Source organism: Xyrauchen texanus, chromosome 25 (genome assembly GCF_025860055.1).
Source record: "Xyrauchen texanus isolate HMW12.3.18 chromosome 25, RBS_HiC_50CHRs, whole genome shotgun sequence".
NCBI classification, from domain to species: Eukaryota; Metazoa; Chordata; class Actinopteri; order Cypriniformes; family Catostomidae; genus Xyrauchen; species Xyrauchen texanus.
The window spans coordinates 28356734-28381207 of record NC_068300.1 but is presented as its reverse complement, the minus strand read 5'-3'; the positions used below and the strand labels follow the sequence as shown (position 1 = coordinate 28381207).

Sequence of the window (24474 nt, the reverse complement as noted above, 5' to 3'; positions counted from 1 at the left end):
ACCGACTTAACAGTTAGCATCTTGAACTTGAACACCCTGACCGAGCGGTTCAAGCCTCGAAGATCTAGAATCGGACGCAACCCCCCACCCTTCTTGGGAACTAGGACGTATCTGCTGTAATAGCCTGACTCTTTCTCTGGAAGGGGAACATGTTCTATGGCCCCTTTTGCCAAGAGATTTTGCAGTTCTCTCCACAGTAGACATGCCTGCTCCGGTCTTACGGTAGTGGGAACCACGCCGTTGAAACGCGGAGGGCGGCCAGCGAATTGAATTCTGTAGCCTCTTTCTACAGTCTTTAGAACCCACATAGAAATACCTGGCAGAAGTTTCCATGCTGCCAGGTTCTCTGAGATGGGTACTAATTTCAACACTTCCTGTTGAGGGGATGTTGAGTGTTCCGTGTCCTGGATTAAGGCAGGAAGCAACGGTACACCCAACTCTTTGTTGGAAGCCTCTATCACCCGAAACACCAAAGGCGGCGGGAGTGAAGAGGTTTCGTGAGGGTATCGGGAGGGCCGAAGTGGATGATACACGCGCCCCGTCACGAAGGGAACTACCCTCAAAAAGTTGGGTACAAGACCGTCAGGGCTTCTTTCTTTTAGAAATCACAGCCCTGAGGTCTTTCTTGGGCGGCTGCTGAGGGTGACGAGCCTGTCCCCAGTCCCTACAAGGGGGAGCACGACTCGCCATGCTCTGTTTTTGAGCCTCTCTCCTAGCAGAATCGGGGCGAGACTGGGTGGCCGACGGCCCGCCCCCTGAGTGCGGCGAGGAAGAAACTGCCCAAAGGCTTCCTCATGGCTTTTCGCCTCCTGGAATCTGGAGATAACCGTATTCATGGCGTCTCCGAAGAGACCAGAAGGCGAAACCGGGGTATCGATTAAGATTACAATGTCCCTATCTCGGATGCCTGACAGGTTAAGCCATAAATGCCTCTCCGTACTGACCAAAGCGGACATAGACCGGCCAATGGCACGGGCTGACTGCTTGGTTGCGCGGAGAGACAAATCCGTAGCTCGACGAAGCTCTGAAAAGGCCTCTTCGTCGAGAGTTTCACCCGCACTCAGATCTTTTAGCAGGTCAGCCTGGTACGCCTGTAACACAGCCATGGTGTGCAGCGCAGCACCAGCCTGACCTGCCGCTTGATAAGCCCTCCCCACTAGCATGGAGGTAGTTCTGCATGGCTTAGAGGGGAGAGCGGGTTTTTTTAAAGACGATGCCGAACCCGGCGAGAGATAACCCGCAAGTGTCTCTTCGACCAGCGGCGTCCTTGAATACCCTCGCGCCTCAGCACCCACGATAGTCGAATATAACGACGTCGAGGGCACGTGAACGTGCGAGGTATAAGGTTTCCTCCACGAACGAGCAAGCTCATCGTGGAGGTCATTAAAGAAGGGAAGGGACTGATGAGGTGTTCCCTTCCCTTGGCCATCAGACAGAAATCTATCCTCTAACTTGGAGCGTTTGGGGGTTTCTTGGTCACGTGGCCAGTCTAATTGAAGTCTGGCCACAGCACGAGTAACCACATCGAGTAATTCCTCAGAGGATTTTGCGTCATGCTTGGAGTGCTCGGATGTGGGTAACTCGAAATCTATAGATCCAAGAGAATCGAGGTCCCCCTCCTGAACTGAAGAGGCGCCGGAGCGCGCTTCAAGATCACGAGAAGGACCAGCCGGATCTGGGGAGAGAGCGAGCGAAAGGGACGCACCCGTCTCTCGCTCCTCAGCCAGATCCATACAAGAGCCCCACGAATGAAGTGCGGGTGCTGGCTCTCGGAAGTAAGTGAGGCGAGCGCGAAGCATCCCGACCGAAAGAAGGTCACAATGCGCGCACCCGCCTCGCCCCAACGCAAGAGCCGCGTGCTCTTCCCCCCAAACAAACAAAGCAAAACTCATGCGTGTCCTTGTTCGTCATGAAACGTTGACAAGGAAACACGCATCGTTTACTCTGTTTCTCCGCCATTCTCTTTTTTTATATATATATATATATATATATATATATATATATATATATATATATATATATATATATATATATAATCTCTTTCAGAGCAGAGAGAGAAAGGAAAGAAAGTTCAGCGCACTGCCTAACAATTTCTAACTCCTAACAAAGAGGAAAAATATCTGTCGACACGCTGGTGACGCCTCTATTTTATAGCCTGGCCACAGGTGCATCTAATGATCATCACCAGCCGAGGCTATAAATTCAGGTCAATGTTCATTGACGTGTTTCACACAAATTCACAGCTGTTCACAATGCAAGATTGTTCCCCGTAGCGCTTAGTAAAAGCGCAGCATCAAAGTGAAGCTTTTTGTAAAGGGAACTAATGGTGCACTTGTGCCCGCAAAATGCCGTCACCTGGCAGAATCTCCTGAGACTCCCATCCAAGGCCTGAAAGTCTACGTCGTCTCTGACGGCCAAGGCTTATAGTGACTCTGGATAGGCCGCCTCTGCCCATCATGCCATGGCCCTCCCGCACTCTGTCTGCTCGCCACCGAGGGCGTCCCCCTGTGGCAGCAACTTAGGCGGCTCTGCCACAGCCCGAGCTGACCACTCAGTCCCAGCATAGAACCCCCCACAGGAAGCTAATGCCCCCATCTCTTGATCCGACTCTAAGAGCAACAGGAAGGCCTCCAAGCACCCCTGAGATGGAGGACATAGGGATGAAGAGACCCGCTGGAACTCCCGAGGTGGTGCACAGACCACTCCATCCCCGGTGGAGGGCCAGGAGGTGAATTCTTTGTTCCCTTTTGTTTTGATTTCGCCACATGCCGAAAGGGGCTGCAGCACCAATATTTCCAAAAAAGTGGTTTCCTCACTTCCTGGCTCATACAATCTGTGTTTAAGGCTATTGTTGTCACGATCACCATTCATCGAACACTTGTGGCTACGTGCTACGAATGTGGGCTCCTTGCCTTCGCGCACCCGGCCGTGGCACACACACGCCCGCGGTCAAATGGTTGTGATGAGTCACGAGGGCGACCAGCCTCCTCCCCCGTCGATGACCGGACCTGTGGTGGGTATGCAGAGGGTGCTTTGACATTTCCTTCAGCACAGCCATGAGTTTTGGATGCGATGCTCTTCGACATGACAGTTCCTGCTCCTCCCCACATGAGGCCCCACCTGCAGGTACGTCAAATGTGATTGTCCCCTTGGTGCCCCTCGCTCAGAGTTTGGATGCATAGCTAGCGCTCTCCAACTTGTCGTGCTTGTTGGCCAGGATGATCTGACTCGGCTATGCGATTCGGTTTGACCGGCCCGCACCTAAGTCATGACTGAATGAGAAAGTTGCTCTTCTGGGGGATGTTCAGTTCAGTATTTCCCACCTCACTTGACTCTCTGTTGTATAAATAGCAGAATGTAGAACATTCATTTTGGAATGTATTATTTGATCCACATATTGCTCACACAGCTCTTTTGTGAGTGTGTGAGAAACATAGCACACGTGTTCACATCTTTTCATTTTTTCACTTCAGACGCTTAGTTTTCCTGCACATCTAAAACTTTACCTCAGCAAAAGGGGAAAAAATAGTTTCAAAAGGAGGGGTAAAAAAGTGGAAGAGTGCTTCTGTGTTAGACTGATATCTAGTGTGCCGTGACAGCTGGGCCTGCTCCCTTTTTCTCCCTTTTCTCTCTCTTTTCTTCTTCTACACAAAGCCTATTAAGTATGCCACTCACTTAAAGGCCCCAAGGCCTCCTGCGGCCACAGGCTCCACCCAAAAGTGTGGCATGTCTTTGTGATTGTAATGAGGCAGCAAGCCGGGCCGTGCTTGCCGTGCTCTGTCTGTGTTTACTCATCACTCCAGCCATTCAGCGGGCTGCAGACAGGGGAAAGGGCAAGGGAGGGTGGAGGAAGAGTGGTTTTGGAGAGGGTGGTGGGGAAGGACATGTCCTGGTGAAAAATAGAGAGAGAGGGGGGAGGCAGACAGACAGACTGTGGCTCCGTACCCTCTGGCTTCTCTGACCCCTCTCTGACTGGCGGTGGGCATCGAAACAAATACTGTGAGACCAGAGATGATGGTCATGTAGGCTGGCACCCAGACCAAACTTGTTTTTGTGAGTGTGTATGAATGTGCCAACGAAGCTGTAGGGGGATGTTCAAATAAGCTTGTGGCAGAAGAAAAAAGTCAAGAACAAAAAACTAGACACAATAATTATCAGCTATTGTAAAATTTAATAATAAAACAAATAAGAAAAAAGAACAAAAGAGGATAGTTATACATTTAAATAAGATAATTTGTATATTTATGTTTACAAAATAAATGTTTAGACAATCTGGTTGGCTTCTACTAAAGCAATATGTTTCTTGAGGCCATGTGTTACAGTTATCTTTAAACCCCATTTACCATGGTAAAATCATTGTAACGTGCTGCCTTAAGTGGCTTATTGCTTTTATAAAACAGTTGCAATATTATAAAAGACACAAACAGCCATATGACAAAAATGTTCAATTAATGGTTACATCAACTTTACATGCATTTTAGCAACGGGACTTCTACAAGTCTTGTTAAAACAATTCTCACACTTTCACTAGTTTATTCAATTTGTCTACTAACAATGTCTAACAGTGTATGTACATGCATCTCAATAGATTTATGTAATTTTTTTTTTTTTTTTTTGGTGAAAATTCATGAAACTTCCACCACAGTTTCATTTCCAGCACATCTCAAATTCTGTTTTGTGTTTATTTGTAATGGGTTTTTTTATTATTAAAATGGCCAACTTTGTTCATTTAGCTAATTTCATTGCTATAAGTTTGTGTATCCTAAATACACAAAATTAAAGCTGAAGTATTTAACTTGTTCTGCATTAAAATAATTTCTTATATCCCAGCTTAATATGCAGAGACAGCTATAAGTAAGCCATTCATAGGTACATTTTCTAGAAAACTGACAAAATTGTGGCGCTATGAAAATTGCTCTGTTTTTTAAAAAAATTTTTTATAGCAATCTACTTAGACTCACCCCAAAAATATTACTCAACCAGTGATGTGAGTTGGGGGTGGGACTATCTCTTTTTTTGAACAGTGATGGGGCCATATTCAGACAACGGTTTTGAAAACAAACTTTATTTTTGCTATTCCATTTGGTGGTGCTAGAGACTGAGAAATTACATTAATTTAAATGCTTTAAACAATTTTTTTAAAATGTTTTGCATCATTTGGCAAAATAACTGTTTGATAGAAATTGAAGTCCTATAAAAATGCTCTGCTCACCAGTTGTATTTACCTTGATCTTCCTTTGTTTTCTCCTAACATAACTTGACTCATTTTTAATCTCAAGCAAACTCTTCACTGACACTTTTGCTGATCGGGCAAACATGTACAGTTTTGTGTAGAGGAAATATTGTAATTTTTGAAAGATATATAGAATTAATTTTACACAAGAAATATTAAAATTGTTTATTTTTTTTTTACTCTTTTTTTTTTTTAGATGATCACACTAAACATGTAATAATTTGTATTTTTATTATGGATTTTCATAGTTTAATATTGAAGGTCTGGGTCTGGGACAATGCTAAAACATTCAAATCTAAACATAAAAGATTGATTCATTGAAAAGTAAATGATGAAAGTCTGGTAAAAAGTTTCTAAGTCAGATTAATGTGACCTTCATATAACAAAAAGTATAAAAGTTTAAATCTGTTAGTTTTAATAAATAAAACCTTGTACATGAAATTGCATAAGTTGAAGAAACACCTATACTGTATATTATTATTGATCAACTGAATAAACTATTCCTCCACCAAGTCATTAGTTTATTAGTCTATCTGTAGGCTATTTATGGTTGCCAAGCAATGTCTCAAGTTGGTGTATTAATATAGAATGTGTGGTCACTGGTGTGTGTTTAACGGCTTCTTATTCCATCCGCATTTAGAGTTGAAACAATTATTTTTATTTACTCTGAAGTATCTAAATAAAATGAAAATTGTAGCAGCATAAAATTCTGAACTTCATATGCACACGTGTAAAATCTGCTTACCAGCAGTCATGTTACTCTGGTTTATTTGATCACTCCAGTACACTCACTTCACCTCAATGTGCCCATATGTTCCATGTCACGCTACTTAGACTGCAGTTAATCAGCATTATTTCTCACACTCAACTTTGCCAACTCGCCTGAGTCATCTGTACAGCCTGAACACCCTGCCTTTCACATTTTCCTCCCAAGCATTCTGTACCCGCTCATGCACTTTTCAGGCTCTGTTTGTGCATACGTTCACATCTTTTCTTCTCTTTCTCTTTCTCTTTTTCTTTTCTTTTTGTGCTGCCGCAGACAGCTGTAGGGCACATCACGGTTCAGCGGCAGCCTCTCCAACTCTCTCTCATGCGCAGCAATGATGTCGACAGGTCGGGGGGGTCACGAGCGAAGGGGTGCGCAGACCCTTACTCTGCAGAGCCCGAAAGGATAGGGGAACCCTCATTTGGTATAGGTCAGGGGGGAGGAGGCAGCCGTAAAGTTAATAGGTCAATGAGTTTATGGCGTAATGGAAGAATACAGGGGGTGTCTGGAAGTCTGTGATAAAGGGAATCGGGCCTGCTCTTCTCTGCCCGGGCCTGCTCTCATTTTTATGTGAGAGCCTCTCTTTGTCAGAAGGCAAATTTAATAAGCAGCAAATGCATTACATGTTCTCTGCCGGCCCCCTCGCCATGGCAACGAGGAGTTGGGGCATGGAGATGGGCCTAGAGAGGACATGATAATCAGAGGAGCCATCTGCTGAAAGAGAGCCCAGACCCTGCCAAACCCACAGGGGGAGTTCCACACACTCACTTATACACTGCTCATTTCCCTCATGCTCATTTCAGACATTTATTTATTGGAGTTTGTTTGTTTTGGGTGAGAAGGTGCTTAAAATTTGAAAGAGGCTGAAGAACAAGGATGTGTCAATGATGTAATAGAGTGCAAGGAACGAGTGAGCAAATTAGAAAGGGAAAGAGAAAGAGAGAGAGAGTCATAATATCAGTGAAAATAGAGTAGATATAATCCTGGCTCCTGGGCTGCTTTCTTTTTCAAGAAAAAGTTTTTTTTTCAGTTTTTTCTTTTGCTTACTAAAATATGACTGTTAACTGGCACACAGTTTTACTTTCTCTAAATGCCTCATAAAGATGATATTAAGTCATACTACAATTTGAGGTTCCCATATTGGAGATTAGGACCTCCCAAAGACTGCTTTCTCTAAACATTTCTCTATACCAAACTTTGTCTCTCACATGTTCATGCTCTAAAAAAAAATTTCACAGCAATAAATGCTTCTGTCCTGCAGCTTGTTTAAATGTCTGAATTCATTGTTTCATTCATGTAAGTTTTTTTTCTTTTGCAGTTGTTTAAATATTACAATAAAAATAAACTTAATAATAACAGATGCAAGCTGTTGTTCTTCAATACTGGTTCAAATGTATAGATAGAGAGAGAGAGAGAGAGAGAGAGAGAGAGAGAGAGAGAGAGAGAGAGAGAGAGAGAGAGAGGGAAGGGATGGATGGATGGATGGATGGATGGATGGATGGATGGATAGATAGATAGATAGATAGATAGATAGATAGATAGATAGATAGATAGATAGATAGATAGATAGATAGATAGATAGATAGATAGATAGATAGATAGATAGATAGATAGATAGATAGATAGATAGCATGTCTTAAGGTCAATATTCGGTAATAAATGGCAAAAAAGAAACAGCTTTCTCTAGAAACTCATCAGTCAATCACTGTTTTGAGGAATGAAAGCTATTCAATGCTTGAAATTAAAGGTTTCATACAAAGGTGTACACTACAGTCTTCAAAGACAAAGGACAACTGGCTCTAACAAGGACAGAAAGAGATGTGGAAGGCCAGATGTTACAACTAAACAAGAGGATAAGTACATCAGAGTCTCTAGATTGAGAAATAGACACCTCACATGTCCTCAGCTGACAGCTTCATTGAATTCTACCCGCTCAACACCAGTTTCATGTACAACAGTAAAGAGAAGACTCAGGGGTGCAGGCCTTATGGGAAGAATTGCAAAGAAAAAGCCACTTTTGAAACAGAAAAACAAAAAGAAAGTTTAGAGTGGGCAAAGAAACACAGATATTGGACAACAGATCATTGGAAAAGAGTGTTATGGATCTTAACCCCATTGAGCTTTTGTGGGATCAGCTAGACTGTAAGGTGCGTGAGAAGTGCCCGACAAGACAGCCACATCTATGGCAAGTGCTACAGGAAGTGTGGGGTGAAATGTCACCTGAGTATTTGGACAAGCTGATAGCTAGAATGCCAAGGATCTACAAAGCTGTTATTGCTGCATGTGAAGGATTTTTTGATGAGAACCCTTTGAAGTAGAAGAAAGTTCTTTAAGAAGTTCTAAAAAAAAATTTAAATTGTAATTTTTCACGTTATTAATGTCCTGACTAAACAGTTGAATGCCATTTTGGTGAATAGAAGTATCAACCTCTTTCCATAAGAGCGAAATCTGTACATTATTCTTAACTTTTGGCCTCCAGTGTATTTATAGACCTACACTATATATATATATATATATATATATATATATATATATATATATATATATATATATATATATATATATATGTGTGTAGGCCTATAAATATTGTAAATCTAAAATATACTTATTTTAAGTTTAAGTATATTAAGGGGGTCTTTACTTAAGCCTATAGCTCGTTAAACATATTAAAATCGATTATATTCTTGGTCAAATTCCAAAACAAAAACTGTTCTAAAGTTTTATATAGTTTATAGATTATAGATTGTCTCCCTCAGTGCTCCAGCATTGTTGGGAAACTTCCTAAGCTGAAAGCACACAGCTGCCGGTAGTCCCTCCTGTTGGCATTCTACAGGCTTTGTTGTTGAGAACTGAAGACAATTGTCTTGATTGGCTGCGAGTTTTGCGGCGGTGGGATACATTTTCTCCCACGCTTTTGTCTGATTGGTTAGACGGGTCTCAGACGTCAGCCCATCCTCTCCTCCGCCCCTTTCGAAAGAGAAGTTGTAGTAATTTTGTCCACAACTTTTGAACGGAAGTTTACTTTCTCAGGACTTGCCAGACGCTTATGGGAAACTCGGGGCCGCAACCATGAAGCTGTGTGGAACTTTTTTAGGTCAGTTAAATGAAGTCTCTATCATTTCATGACTTAAATAGATTAATTAACAGGTGTCTAAAAAGTTGTGTTGACCTGTATCGGCTGCTACTACTAGAATATGAGTTTTGACCGTCATATTTACATCATCATTTTATTTTATGATAGGGACACATTTCTTGTAGTTCTCACTAATGAGAGTAGAATTTCAGTCATATAAGTGTACTTTTCAGTGGTGCGTGTTGAGTTAAAGCTTAAATATACTTCTTTATATTATTTCAATACTTAATACTTAAAAACATACTTTGTGTTCTAAGACGACATTCCAGTGTGATATTCCAACTGACTTGCGACCATAATAGCTCAAAAGTAAATACATTAGTATCGGAATACTTCTCTTATCAGATATTAGTTTTTTGCTATTGTGTATCCGTTTCAGTGGCATGTGGTGATGAAATCTTGACGCATTGAAGTCTATATATAACAACACTATACAAATCATAACTTTCAGGAACCTCGTCTAGACCTACGCAAATCTTCAGAGCTGTTGAAGTGTTTAGACAAAGAGCGGGTTGTTTCCCGGGGGACCATGGCGAACACAATGCTAGCCTGGAGGCGCATTAAAACACTCTTTCTGTTGTTGTCTGTCAGCTTGTTCCGTCTGTCAGTGCCATTCTTGGAGTTTGGGGCCCCTCCGGTACGCTCTCTCAGCTGACTCCCTTATGCAATATGTATGCCCGCAACCATATCCTCAATGTGCACCAGTGAGACACTGAGGCCAACTGTGACTGCTGAGTTAAGAATGTAAGCCTTGTTTTAACACATGTAGGAATGTTAGAACACATAAGGGGACGTTAACACTGAAAGCGTTCATGCGCTAACTGCGCAACTTGTCTCGAGACGCGTCTTTATCAGTTTCATGTATTTTTAACTTGACACGGCGTCTAAATGCGAATATGTCCGTCCAAAGCATCTTACTTAGAAAACAATTGAACAACAGCACGGAGGAACTTAACTGCTTTTAACTGAGCTGATTTTTTTTTTTAAAGATTGAATTTACACAATGGCTTGCATCTATGTAATTTGAACCATATTAAATATAACCTATAAACGATTACTTTTGTACCAAGCACCCTTATACGATTAGCTTATAGGCTACTTTTCTTCTTGTATTTATTTGAGAACATTTACAATGGCATTTCAACATTTAATGTGCCACCATAACACACCATAACCGTAATCTTTCTGGAAGAAAGAAAAAAGATAAAGAAGAAGACAAATCTCGGAGGATAAATGGCAGCCTTGTGTTTTTATTCCCGTTCGGGCCGCTGTCCATGGTGCTGGGCCATAAGCGCTGTCTGAGGTCCTGATGCAAATACGTTCAAGAAACAATCAGACCTGACCCATTCTTGCTACTGAGTCTCAGTCTGAATGTTCAGAAAAGGAAAGTGTAACTTCCATTTACATGTGTATAGTTTTCTTTTCTGTCTTTTGTATTCGATTGTGTCTCGGTTAGTGAGGCAACTGAAATCATATTGATGCAGTGTGGACACTCCGTAATTGATTTCAGCTCCAATGCATAACAATAGGACATCAAAAAAAGAGCCTGCCTCAAAGAGATAAGAACTTAATAGAATTTCTGAAAGGCGAAGGTTGGCTTTTTGAAAATTCCTCCCGTGTGCGGCATGGAGACAGTAGATAAAGAGTGGCATTTGTGGAGAATATTCTCAAATGGCTTGTAATGAATGGTTGTCATTTTCACTAATGTTTACAAAACAACAAAGCAAAACAGCGGTGTGTGTGCAACATTTAGGAGTAATTCCAAGTTATATTCGTCTGTTTTGAGTAGAGAAGACAGTAGTACAATGTTAAAATCCCCTTATTTGTTTTGTCCCACACTTTTGGCTAAACAGCTCTGAGGGTACAGTACGTGTGGTGTATTTCAATAGTTCATTGGAAGCCTTATGCATACAGCGTCCTTTGCTTTTATCCAACCATTGGAAAGAATAGCATGCTTTGGCGCCTGTGTATAAAAGAGAGGGATTTGGGGGTAGTTTATGAGGATTACGTAAGAGTATACAATTTCAATAAACTCTTGGCGTGAGTTTAAAAAGGCGTGTACAGTAGTTTTCATCGCTGTTATTGTTTTTTTTTTTTTTTTTTTTCTAAATCCATTCAATCAGAAATGCTTGACTCTCAGTGCGTTTATATTTATGCACTCAAGAGAGAAAGAAACAGTCGAGAGATTTTCAAAGATACAAGCGCTCAGATTTGGTCTAATGTAGTATGCCACTGTAACTAGAGCACTGGCCAAGATAAGTGCATTGTGTGAATCATTGGACAGTACCATTTGGAAAGAGTCAGGAAGGAGGGTTCAGATAACACCAGAGACATATGCATGTTTTTGTGGAATATTAAAGATTAATCACTGCGCGTTAGAATTTTAAAGTAACAGTAACCCGACTCGCACACAAAACTATAGGTGGGTGTAAGAGAGAGGGAGAGTGTGCGCGCGCGTATGTGTATGTGTATGTGAGAAAGGCAGTGTATGGAATAGAGTGTGCATGGCTGTACACATGCCCGTTGAGTTATTGCAGGGGGATATTCAAAGCCCAGCCCATCGATGTTGTAGGTTTTACTACAGCTTTCGTGATGTCATGGCAAAGGGCGGAGGGAGGAGGTGGGGGACAATGGCTCATGAGGGAAAGGTAAGTCAATATTACGTTTTCTCGCTGACAAAGGCAAATGAAGCCATGTTTTTGCTTACAAACAAGTAGCGTTCATACCGCCCCGTTCTGGATCCTCGCTCGTCCGTATAGCAGCACCACAGAAGAGCCGACTCTCTTCCCTGCTGTCACTGAGTCTTTCGGGATACTGCTGAAGAAGTAGAGTTTAAGTTTTCTTTTAGACAATCTATAAATGGGATATTTCACCCCAAACTCTCTCACATCGTACTGAATACGTGACGAAGACGAGGAAACATCTGTCGTTGCGCGAAGCTTTCGGGATTATTATTTTTCACTCAGGTAATGATTAGAGTGTCATTTTGGTTTCACATAAAACCGCTTAATAGTTTTTTATGTGCATTTTGTAAACTGGCCAACAACTCTATGTTGTATTGATGTTATAATCTTTCAAAAATGTTTCTTAGAGTCATGGGTTGAGATGCTAGGAGATATTATAAATGTTTTACGCTGTATCATTACACCATTTGCTGGCCATAGACTACATCTACATCATCCCATTCCGAGATGCCCTACAGATCAAGGTTAATGGCTTTTACGAGAAACGAGAAAATAGGATCGTTTTGGGGAGTTATGTTTGCACGTCCATGTCCAACATCCAGCGATGTTAAGGCGTAAAAGCTTTCGTGATCTAGTCTCTTATTTGATCGATGATCGATTGTATAGCCTAATCTTGAACTAATACGTTTAACTGGGTGACTTGGTGCTGTTAAAGCGGATCTGTTTAGGAGAAGGTATGTGTGTCAGTGCTTCTCTGATTGAGAGAGTGTGTTGAGTTGACATGGGAAAAGTGATGGAGAAACAGTCAGCTATGGCGCTTTTGCACAATAAACGCAGCGATTAATATTTGCTTACTTTGGCACAGAAACCGTGCGTGCGTTTGATCCTTTGCTCATGTTGAGATGAATCGGGATGTCGCGCATCAATGCTGATTAATGCGTTGTGTGCACTTGTCAGTCTTGTAAAACTGTTCATTTTGGGCTGCATTCACGTTGCAGTCGTTTATGAGCATGTCGTTATGTATTTATAATTCATCAATTTGCTGGTGGTGCCATGGAGGCATCGCCTAGCTTTGGAGTACTAATCGACCTCTTAGTGTTTACTGTTATGTAGTTGAATAAAAATCTCCATCTTTTGGCACACATACTGAGTTTCTTCCATATGGCTCTATGTAATTAAGGTCGAACAATGGGCGTAGCGCAAGACTCCCGGCCGAGAGCACGAATGGCGTGCAATGAGAAGGAGGAGGAGGAGGGGTAGCCATTTGATTTTCTGCAGCAGAAAACAGAGTGGATGATGCTCTCTTTAAATGTCAACCGCCCCTGGTGAGATGCGCAGAAGAAAAGTCATGAGAGTTGAAGCAATAACGCCCATCCTCTGCATCCATCCCCCTCCTCTGTTCATCTCTAATGAGTGATTATACAGTACGCTTTCGCGGCGTGCGCGTGTGCCTCATATTGCTAACAGTTCCAGGGCTAATGTGTTACACATTCAGTATTGTATGAAGTATAAAATCAAAACACCTGCAACCAAGATGGTGGACGTACGACTGAACGTGAATGTCTTTGATCTGAGTGTCAGTTATGTGATTGTGTACACAGTAGCTATATTGGTGGTGTGCTGTAGAATCCTCCAGTCCAATGGCTAACTTTCTTTTAACTGCTGTGTAATGCCGTCTTAACTAAAGCCACTAAATTAGATTTTTTTAAAAACATTAGGGGATTTCATTATTTTAGGGAAAAAAGTTATAATAATAGTAAAAGCTGGCTGTTACAGTCTAGCGGTTGAAGCCTATAGCCTACTGTGAGAAAAAATGTAAACAAACATTTATCTTAAATTGTAAAAAAAATAAATAAATAAAAATAAATACTAATGATAATAATAATTGTTTTTTCAACTTAAGCTTAAGTTTTTTACTATTCTTACTAGTTTTAATCAAGATATCATTACTCTCAAAACATTTAAGTGGTCCTAATAAAACAGTACTTGATATGTCACATTCTGGAATCATAACTTAAATATATGCGTTTTTAAAATTTTTGCTTCAATGACAATTAACTCAAAATGATCAAGTACAAAATTGTGGCTGTGTGGAATACCCATATGTCCTTGCGTTTGAATAAATAATGTATGTTTGGTCAAAACAAGTGAACTTATGTAAAGCAATTAAAATAATAATTGTTATTTAAAAATGTATATAGTTTTAATTCGTATGACTATTATTGTTTTTTTTTTTTGTTGTTGTAGCTGGTTGATAGTTGTGATTTTTGTGAAGTCACCATGATGTGACTAGTGTTACCTCTGGTGAACTGTCTGTTAAATTTAAGCCATTCTTCTTTACACAATTGTACTTTAAAAAAGTTCAGATTCATGTGCACCAAGAAGTACTGAGGAGAATCCAATGTGTCATATGGCTAACCGAGATTCCAGTCATTATTTCCTTTATACTGTATAAAACGTGCTATAATCATATGTAAATAATTAAATACAAATGATGATACTTTAATAATAGCTGAGTTAAGTTTACTTGTAACTAGATAACGTTACTTTAAAAATTAAGTTCAGTTTACGTGAACCAAATAGGTAAATTTACTTGAAAAAATCATGCAAACCGATTGCCTTGAAAAATCTAACTAAGGTCAACTAATTTGATTTTACAGTGGTGCAGACTATGTTGACTTGTCAAGATGTTGTTTAATGTAATGAAGGTCACCTGCGCGCAACACTGATTCATGGAGTCATTTGTTTTTATCTCGCTCGCCTTGAAACTGCTTTTGGTAATAACTTTCACAAGATCCTATCTACATTTTTGCAGAAATTGCACAGAATTTTAAGTCATCAGGGACCTTGTGAGTGTAATAAAAGGCAATGCTCATATAGCTGCTCGGAGTTGGAGCTTTAGTGAGGGGTGAATTCTTGCAAGTATCCCCTTTTTTTGTTACTGAATATATTACTGAACAATGTATACACAAAATAGACAAGCGAATCATCTGGAGCACGTATGCATATGCTCTTTTCCTCATAAAATCTGGGTCTTCACAGATCACCGTTTAATCTTATTACCGGATTAATTCCTAATATCATGCTCCAGAAGGGTGGTTTGCAATACCAACTTTAGTGCTGATTTAAACGCTCATTTGGTTGTCCAATGCTCAAAATAGATGCTTGTTTATGGCCCATGCCTAAAGTTGTCATGTGACTAGAAACTAGTGATATTAAAGTGGAAATAAATAAAGATGCAGCGCTGCAGCAGGTGTCGTGGGATTGCCAGAGAGGAGTGAGTAATAAACATGTCGAATGGAGCAGATGGGCTAAATTGCACTCTTCTCATTCAGAGCGTTTGCAGAAAGCTATGCCACCAGGGCCGAGGGTCAGGGTCATCCCTATCATTAGTGAAGAAAAGTGCCATTTAGAGCAGCCTTTAAGCCTTGAAACATGGAATTGCTTGCGGCTGAATTGATCTGTGGTTTAGAATGCTTCCGCAACTGCGTTGTTGTTTGTTTACTTGAGTTTTCATGCCATTGCAGGTGTTCCCACACCCAGCCGCCTCTGCATGACAAGATGCGCTTCTGACAGGAAATAAAGTGCTAAAATAACAGATAGTTCTCCTGTTAACTTATTCATAACCTTGACGCCATCTCTCTTATTTAAGAGTCCCAGATAAAAGCGAATTCTGCCATTGCTCATTTAACATAGAGTCACTCTCTGAGTGAGCCTCTGTCTGCTGTGCATGGTTGTCATGGTGTTTTCAGTGAAAAAAGAAAACAAAAGTGTCTGTAGCTCTCAAAGGCACTTTGACTCATTTTGACATGAAGGAGAGTCTAATTTTATTTCTCACTCTTGACTTTCAGGCACATGTCCATTTATCTTTTGAAATGAAAAAAGACAATATCATAAATGTTAAATACAGTAATAATTAGGCTTGAGTGGGTTGCACAAGTTAACATAATTCTTCCACCTCTGCTCTTGTTAAGCGCTTTCTGCTTGTTCTCTAATCACACAAAGTTGGAGTTAAATCCTGCTTTACTGGAGCAGAGTGCAGATGTGTCACCCGTGGATTACTGTGAAAGCATCCATCCCTATTTAATCTAAACTATGGATTTATGTCTGTCTCAAATAACTTTGCATCTCTATGATGGATTTCCATCGCTTGACATGATTTTCTTGATTTGTTTATACTTGTCTCTGTCTCTCTTCCTCTGAATTTGTCTGTCTTGCCATTGCAAAACTGCTATCGCTGTCACAGATCATTTATTAATCTCTTGTTCACCTTATAGTGTAATACTTTAAGGCCAATAAGCTAATAGAGAGCCTCTCTAACCTGACTGTAAACAATTAACTGTTTAACTTTATTAATGTTCCCCTTCGCTTTCAAATGAGTGGCACCTGAGCCATCAAGCGTATATAGAGACACTGGGGTGGATTATTGGGGCCGTGCCTTTTCCGAGGTCCCAGAAAAGTGTGGAGTTGGCAATTAAGCCAGGTTTAAAGTGAGATTTTAAAGAGTGTGCCTCGCAGTTTTGTATATTTGGCTTGAAATTTGTAGAATGAGAAAAAGAGAGAGAGAGGATTGGGGAAGGATGCACAGTAGTGCTGTTGTAGTCACTTTTGAGAAGAGGGCTGAAAGTTGATAAATAAGCGTTTTGTTCCGTGCCGGCGTGGGAGTGTGTGTGTGTGTGTGTGTGTAAGAGGCATTGGAAATGCTTTTACTGACAATGCCCTACAGCTTTCTAAGTCTAATGACTGGCATCCTGCCTGTCTTTTCTGGGTTATTGCTGCTGCAAAGAGTTGTAGGAAACAAATCAGATCTGCCTGCTTTGTTTATTTTGTGCTTGCTAAGAGATGAGGGCAGAGGGCAGACAAGTGAGAGAGACCAAGAGAGATTGAATCTAGGCATGTTTACCGGGTCTTTCATTGACAGCAATCTCTTTCTTCCCTTCTCTTTCACTCTTTTGCTCTCTTTCTCTCAGAGGTGAGTTGTAGTGCCCATAAGAGACAGATGGAAGTCTCATTTAAAGGAATATTCTGGGTTCAGTACAAGTTAAGCTCAATCAAAAGCATTTGTATCATAAAATGAATAAAAAAAAAAAAAAAGCAGATATCTGGGTTCCAGTGAGGCAATTACAATGGAAGTGAATGGGGGCCAATTTTGAACGTTATTATACTCACCGTTTCAAAAGTATCGCCACAAGACTTAAACAATATGCATGTTAACATGATTTTAGTGTGATGAAATCCCTTACTAACCATTTCTGTGTAAAGTTATGGCCGATTTTACAACTTAGTAAACTTGATTTCATTCCACTTACAACTATCAGACACATAAGATCATAAAAATAATAGTTATTTTAGAGCTGAACTCAGTCTTTTGATTATAGTTTCTCCTTCTTTTAGTATTCGAGTTGGAAAAATAACTCTGAAAATGTTTTGAAATGAGCAATTGTCATCAACCTACAATTCATACTTTAGTTTGCTCTAAAAATAAATAAATAAAAAACCTTGAGATTGGATACTGTTCCTTTCCTCTCCCTAATTTGTCTTTACTCAGCACTAAAAGCTATTACATGGATCGAATACACCCTCACCTGACTAAAAGGAAATGAATGAGCATTTAGGATGACATTTTACATGGAGAGTTTGCATATCTTTGTGATACTCAGCATAAAGTTCACAAGTTAGCTTTGGTTTTGTTCACATTTTGAAGGTTAAAATCCACAAAAGGCTTGCCCATATATATATTGTGAAAGTTTGTTGTAATGCTGACAGCTAACAAACAATATATGAACTGGGGTCTCAGATATGAGATTTCACAAACAGAGGGCTATCCGTGCACATTGATGAATTTAATGATAATTTTAACACACCCTGCGTTAACTTGCATGTCAATCATGTGTGGCAAGGGGTTGGGGTGGGGAGTGTGTTTTTGAAGAGAAGGACTTTTACCCTGATGAGAAAAAGAAAGAAGGAGAGCAAAAAGGGATCTGATTTATGGTTGATTCATTATTTACTGACCAAATTCCCTCCCCCAGCACAGTCCTTTCTTCTTACCCTCTCCCCTCTCTTATACTCCTGCTTGCTAAAAGCTCAATAAAAATGCACAAATGTGATTGATTCTAATAGCATACTGACAGAGCTTCCAGCTGTGGTGCTGTAGCATGCATATGCATGCTCGTGTGTGTGTGCGCGTGAATTATTTTTGAGTTCTCGCCTCTCTTTAATTAGAAGTGCATAGGTCACTTGTGTAAAAGGCCCAGCCCCCATCAAGGCCTGTCAAATTGTCACTTCATGCATATGACATCACCTCTCAATCAACACAAAGCACACACATATAAATGCATACTATGAACTCTGTCATTAGTTAATGCATATAATGTGCAGTTGATATAAAATGGCAACTTCTTTTAATCAGCATCAAGATTTTACATCACAGTGTATATGAATGTATATGGGAAAGTGTATATTGTACAGTAGCTGCTGTGATTCGTCACTAAGACTTTCTCAAGTTTTATTATTTTTTTCGTGTTTTAAATGGCTCCAAACGTAAGAGAGGAGCTTGTTCATCTAGGTCTGCAAATCATATCCCAAGGATACATAGGCGGCTGCTTCCTTTGTACCAATGACAATTCTTCCATCTTAGATAAGGAAACTGAGGCTGCAATGGGCACAGGCTCACCAAAACATGGAAAAACATTGCCTGGTCTGACAAATCTGGATTTCTGTTGAGGTACACAAATGGTAGGCCCACTGCTGCCTTAGTTTTCTGTTCTTGGCTGGCAGAAGTGGAAACCAACATGTTGTGCATCCTGAGATGCTCACTACAATTGTACAGAGTGGTTATCTGAGTTACCGTAGCCTTTCAGCTCGAACCAGTCTGGCCATTTTCTATTGACCTGTCTCATCAACAAGGGATATTCGTCCACAGAACTGCCGCTCACTGGTTGTTTTTTGTTTATCGCACCATTCTCATTATTAAGTTTAATTTTACTAAAATTCCAGGAGATCGGCAGTTTCATAAATACTCAAACCAGCCCGTCTGGCACCAACAATCATGCCACGGTATAAATCACTGAGATCACATTTTTTCCCCATTCTGATGGTTGATGTGAACATTAACTGCAGCTCCTGACTACAGATATTAGATAATCGCACAAATAAGTAGATGTACAGGTGTGCCTAATAAAGTGTCCGGTGAGTGTATACTGTAGGTGTCTGTGTGTGTTTGTGCTATCATACAGTACTGCTGTTGAAATGTTGTTTTCACTGTGCATCAGGGGGGTTTATGTTTCCTATGCTGAGGCTGCTGGTTTCAGATGCAGGTGGACAGGTGATGAGATGATCTGGCCCTTTCACTGCTGATTCAGTCCGTTACAGCGTCCACAGTGAGCGCTCACTCTGCAAAACTTTGCAACTGCATGCGCAGATGCTGACGTGACTGTCTTTTTTATTTATTTTCATGTATTTCATTTTAATTTATTGTTTCTCCTCTCTCTCTCTCTCTCTCTCTCTCTCTCTGTCTCTCTCTCTCTCTCTCTCTCTCTCTCTCTCTCCTCTCCCTCTTTCTCATGAACAGAAAATGAGTACCGGGGGAAACTCCTGAACCAACGCTGGACGCGAGGAGACAAGATCAGCCGCTGCCGGCCCTCTCTCAGACTGCAGAGTCGACCAATCAAAGTGAGTCTCCCCTGCCTGCCCAGCCAATCAACATGCAGCAACAAAGGCTTCTTGCCAAGTTTGCACATTTAGGGGCAAGAGAGGGCTATATATTTATGACATTCATCAGTTCTGTCTGTCAGCAAACTATGAAGTGAAGTCAGCACTGTATTACCATGCCGTGCACAGTTCGTACTAACTTGATCTAGAATGGTTTTGGCAGAGTAGCCTAACCCCCCTCTGAATGAAGCAAGATCCTAAAGTGTCCCGCATCCTGTAATTATGAAGAATTGAGCTGTTCTATGCAACCTAATTTCATTTTTAGAGCTTTCTTTTATTATTTATGAAATTGGAGAGGTTTGAAAGTGGGTATGTCCTTGAGCTGCTTTTGTTTGCAATCTTTCATCAACATAAAAGAAAGTCTCCCTCTCTCTCTCTCTCTCTCTCTCTCTCTCTCTCTCTCTCTCTCTCTCTCTCTCTCTCTCTCTCTCTCATCCCACCTATCTTCTTCCTTTAAGTGGATGCGTCTCTTTTTCTTTTTCTTTTCCTCTTTCTTTTCCATGCTTTTTATTTGGAATGGGTCACATTTTCATCCAGCTACCTCTTTTACTTCTGCATTGGGAAATACATCGGAAGATATTTCTAATGGGGTGCTGGGAAAAAAAAGAGAGAGAGAGACCAAAGACTCTTTCCCCTGGGCCCATAAATGTATATATTTTTTTCACTCTGATGGAAAGAATTCATCTGAAGCGATTGATTTATCGATCTAATTTGAAATGTTTAAAGGGTTGCAGTTGCAGGCAGTGCTTTTAAGAGCATCCAATTAGATAATACCAAACTCTGACTGATCAGCGTCATCCAACTGTGTGCAAAGGAATCAAAGCTGAGCGTATTCTGATGCTACCAGCACACTCTTAAAAGAAAACACACAAGATAATGTGTGTAATGGGAGTATCTGATTCAAAAGCATGCATTTATACACATACACACACAAATATAAACCTCCTTCAGTTGTCAGTCATGCCGCGAGTGTGTGCGCATTAAGTGCGCTCCCCTGATGGCTCAGATCTCCTTAGCGACCGTGATCGGCCTCTTTTAATTGGCCGATGCTTTTCGCAGGTAATTTTGGAAATGTCAGTAGTCCTGTCATTCCAGTGACAGTTGCCATGCAAGGCCTGGTTGCATATTCTTCTTCTAAATGCAAAAATGAATAAAAGACTGGCGGAGGAGGGGTGACCTTCTTTGTGAAGTCATTGCCCCCAGCCAGCAATTTACATAGAGCTGTCAGAAGACCGCGAAGGAGCGACTCCGTCCGCTTGTTTAGAGAAGAGAGGGACACAATTAATAATGTAGCTCTCACCCGCAGGGATGCACTGACCTCCTTGTATCCTACCCAATAAAAACCAAGAGCTATTATTTTTGGCTTTATATCTTGCTTTCATTCTTACCCAAATTTTATTTATTATTATTTTCCTGAATTTCATCTCTTCCCATTTTCGGTTCTCTCTCTCTCTCTCTTTCTCTCTTCACTTTGGCTACGCACAAACAATGCAACTTTTTGATGCTATAATTTTAGTTTTTTTGTTTTCTTTTTGTCTGTCTATCCATCCATCCATAAGCCAGTTTGCCTCTTTTTTTGCATTCCTTTTGATCACTCATTCTTGCATTTGTCCTCCACGGGTAGAATTAAAGAGGAAGGACAGATCTGAAACCATTAAAAGGATTTTAAAAGATATTATGGAAGAAGGATGGTGATGTCTTGCTCATCAAGCAACTACACTCTGACCGAGTTTGTGAACATGCAGGTTTAATGAGCTGGAATAAAAAAAAAAAAAGGAATGCAAACTCTGATGCGCTTACCTATTCGAAAGAGCTGTGTGTAGCTATGGTTACACAAACATGAAAGCCTTGCATGCTCCCTTATGGCCTGTATGAACCATTTGTTGATTCTTAGGAGAAAGAACTAAAAGAGTAGAGGAAGAAACACTGCTGCCGTTTCAAAGAAAAGAATGATACGTCATGCATCTGCCCCTGGCTTTTGTGTATGGGGTCAAAGTGGTCGCAAAGCTCATTTCAGAGATACAGAGAGGGCATAGAAGACTCACAGATGGGTGAATTGCATGCATACACACACAAACACAACACTCAGTGCTTGTATCATCCAGCCCCGGTCTATTTGATCATCTATGTGAGAAAACTTTCCTTCCAGGCCTCCGAGTCGAGTTTAGAGTGTGTGAACCTCCGAAGCAAATATCGGCGCACATAAAGCAGGCTTGTTGTGTGAACACCATTCACCGATCAAAACACCCCAAGAATGTTTCTGGGAGAGGAAGAGAGATGGTTTTCTCTGCACCTGTCTGCCCGGATACACCCCTCCTCACACACACACACACACACAGCAAGCGTTTCATTGCCCCATACACAAACTCCCTCAAATCAAACACAACACACTCATTATCCCCCCACGCTGAAAAGTCAGCGAACGGGAGGAAGTGCCACTGCCAGAGAGAGTGTGCAGAGATAAAAAAAGGAAGATAAAAAGAGCGTGTGAAAGAGAAACTCCTCTGAAAGTGCAGTGTGCCCTTGCCAGCTCTAGCGCTGTATTAAAGGCAGCAGCTGGGAGCGGGGTGAGCAGCGCTCACAGTGGGTCAAAAGGAGAGAGCTTTCGTGGATTTTCAAGGATTCTGTTCCATTTAAATCACAGTAAAGTAATCAAAGCTAATGGCGCCATTGTGCTGCTAGAAAACATCCAATGGCTTTTGCAGTGAGTAGACTTTGTGTGTGTGTGTGTGTGTGTGTGTGTGTGTGTGTGTGTGTGTGTGTGTGTGTGTGTGTGTGTGTGTGTGTGTGTGTGTGTGTGTGACAGAGAAAGAGAGAGGAATTGACACCTGCTTCTTTTGTGCCAGAAAGCGCAGCGAGTCTAGTGATCAGGGACTCTGTGCGAGAGGAATTACAGTGATTTGGAGTGCCCCTGTTTGTATTATTTCTATTGCTGTGGTTAATATTGCCAATGTAATCACCACTCGAGCCTGCCATGGGGCCACAAACGCAAATGGGCTCCTCTGGCAAATGCCACGCTCTGCTGTCTCTCTTTGTGGACTTGCCAATCAGATTGATTGTTCGGCTTGAGGTAATTTACAGGCTGATGAAGGGGTATATAATGGTGCACAGTCCATCTATCCATCTATCTATCTATCTATCTATCTATCTATCTATCTATCTATCTATCTGTCTGTCTGTCGGTCTGTCTGTCTGTTTGTCTGTCCGTCCGTCTATATATCTGTCTGTCTGTCTGTCTGTCTGTCTGTCTATCTATCTATCTGTCTGTCTACCTGTCTGTCTGTCTGCCTGTCTGTCTGTCTATCTATCTATCTATCTATCCATTCATCTGTCCATCCGTCCGTCTGTCTGTCTGACTGTCTATCTATCTATCTGTCTGTCCACCTGCCTTTCTGTCTGTCTGTCTGTCTGTATCTATCTATCTATCTATCCATTCATCCGTCCGTCCGTCCGTCTGTCTGTCTATCTATCTGTCTGTCTGTCTGTCGATCTATATATCTGTCTGTCTACCCGTCTGTCTGTCTGCCTGTCTGTCTGTCTATCTATCTATCTATCTATCTATCTATCCATTCATCCATCCATCCATCCGTCCGTCCATCCGTCCATCTGTCTGTCTATCTGTCTGTCTACCTGTCTGTCTATCTATCTATCTATCCATTCATCCATCAGCTTGGAAAATTCAAGCCTTTAGACAATTAGACAAATTGTCAATTGGAAGTGTGCCTGTGGATGTATTTTAAGGCCTACTTTCAAACTCAGTGCTTGACATCATGGGAAAATCAAAAGAAATCAGCCAAGAAATATTTTACCTAAGAAATAAAAATTGGGGACCTACACAAGTCTGGTTCATCCAAACACCTGAAGGTACCACGTTCATCTGTATGAAAAATAGTATGCAAGTATAAACACCATAAACCAGCAGACCTCTGGTCTGATGAAACAAACATTTAACTGTTTGGTCATAATGACCATTGTTATGTTTGGAGGAAAAAGGGTGAGGCTTGCAAGCCGAAGAACACCATCCCAACTGTGAAGCATGGGGGTGACAGCATCATGTTGTGGGGGTGCTTTTCTGCAGGAGGGACTGGTGTACTTCACAAAATAGATGACATCATGAGGAAGGAAAATTATGTGGATATATTAAAGCAACATCTCAAGACATCAGCCAGGAAGTTAAAGCTTGGTCCACAAGCATATCTCCAAAGTTGTGGCAAAATGGCTTAAGGACAACAAAGTCACAAAGCCCTGACCTCAATCCGTTAGAAAATGTTTGGGCAGAACTGAAAAATCATGTGTGAGCAAGGAGGCCTACAAACCTGACTCAGTTACACCAGTTCTGTCTGGAGAGCCAAAATTCCAGCAACTTTTTGGGAGAAGCTTGTGGAAGGCAACCCAAAATATTTGACCCAAGTTAAACAATTTAAAGGCAATGCTACCAAATACTAACAAAGTGTATGTTAAGTTCTGACCCACTGGGAATGTGATGAAAGAAATAAAAGCTGAAATAAATAATTCTCTCTATTATTGTTCTGACATTTCACATTCTTAAAATAAAGTAGTGATCCTAACAGACCTAAGACCGGGAATGTTTTCTACGATTAAATGTCAGGAATTGTGAAAAATGTTTAAATATATTTGGCTAAGTTGTATGTAAACTTCTATCTATCTTTCTATCTATCTATCTATCTATCTATCTATCTATCTATCTATCTATCTATCTATCTATCTATCTATCTATCTATCTATCTATCTATCTATCTATCTATCTGTCTGTCTGTCTGTCTGTCTGTCTGTCATAAGGAAAGACGAGCTTCTGTCATGATCTAAGCCTAGTGATTACAGTGTAAAAGAGAGAGAAAAAATATTTCTTCTAGAGTGTATTTACTTTCCAGGAAAGTGCCTTTTTATACATTATGCATGACTTCATTAACTTGAATGTATGGTGTGT

The 24474-nt window shown here is 40.9% G+C and overlaps 1 protein-coding gene across 3 annotated transcripts in view; it reads left to right on the top strand.

Annotated features, from left to right (window-relative positions):
• LOC127619314 (myelin transcription factor 1-like) overlaps positions 1-24474 on the top strand; it is a 74724-nt gene that overhangs the window by 19647 nt on the left and 30603 nt on the right. The window contains exons 2-3 of one of the 3 annotated variants that reach the window (XM_052092186.1): positions 19088-19195; positions 19387-19487. The gene's annotated coding sequence lies outside the window, so the exon portion shown is untranslated. Of the gene's footprint in view, positions 1-11962; positions 12099-19087; positions 19196-19386; positions 19488-24474 lie in introns of those variants that run through there. The other 2 variants (XM_052092187.1, XM_052092188.1) reach the window with 2 other exon arrangements.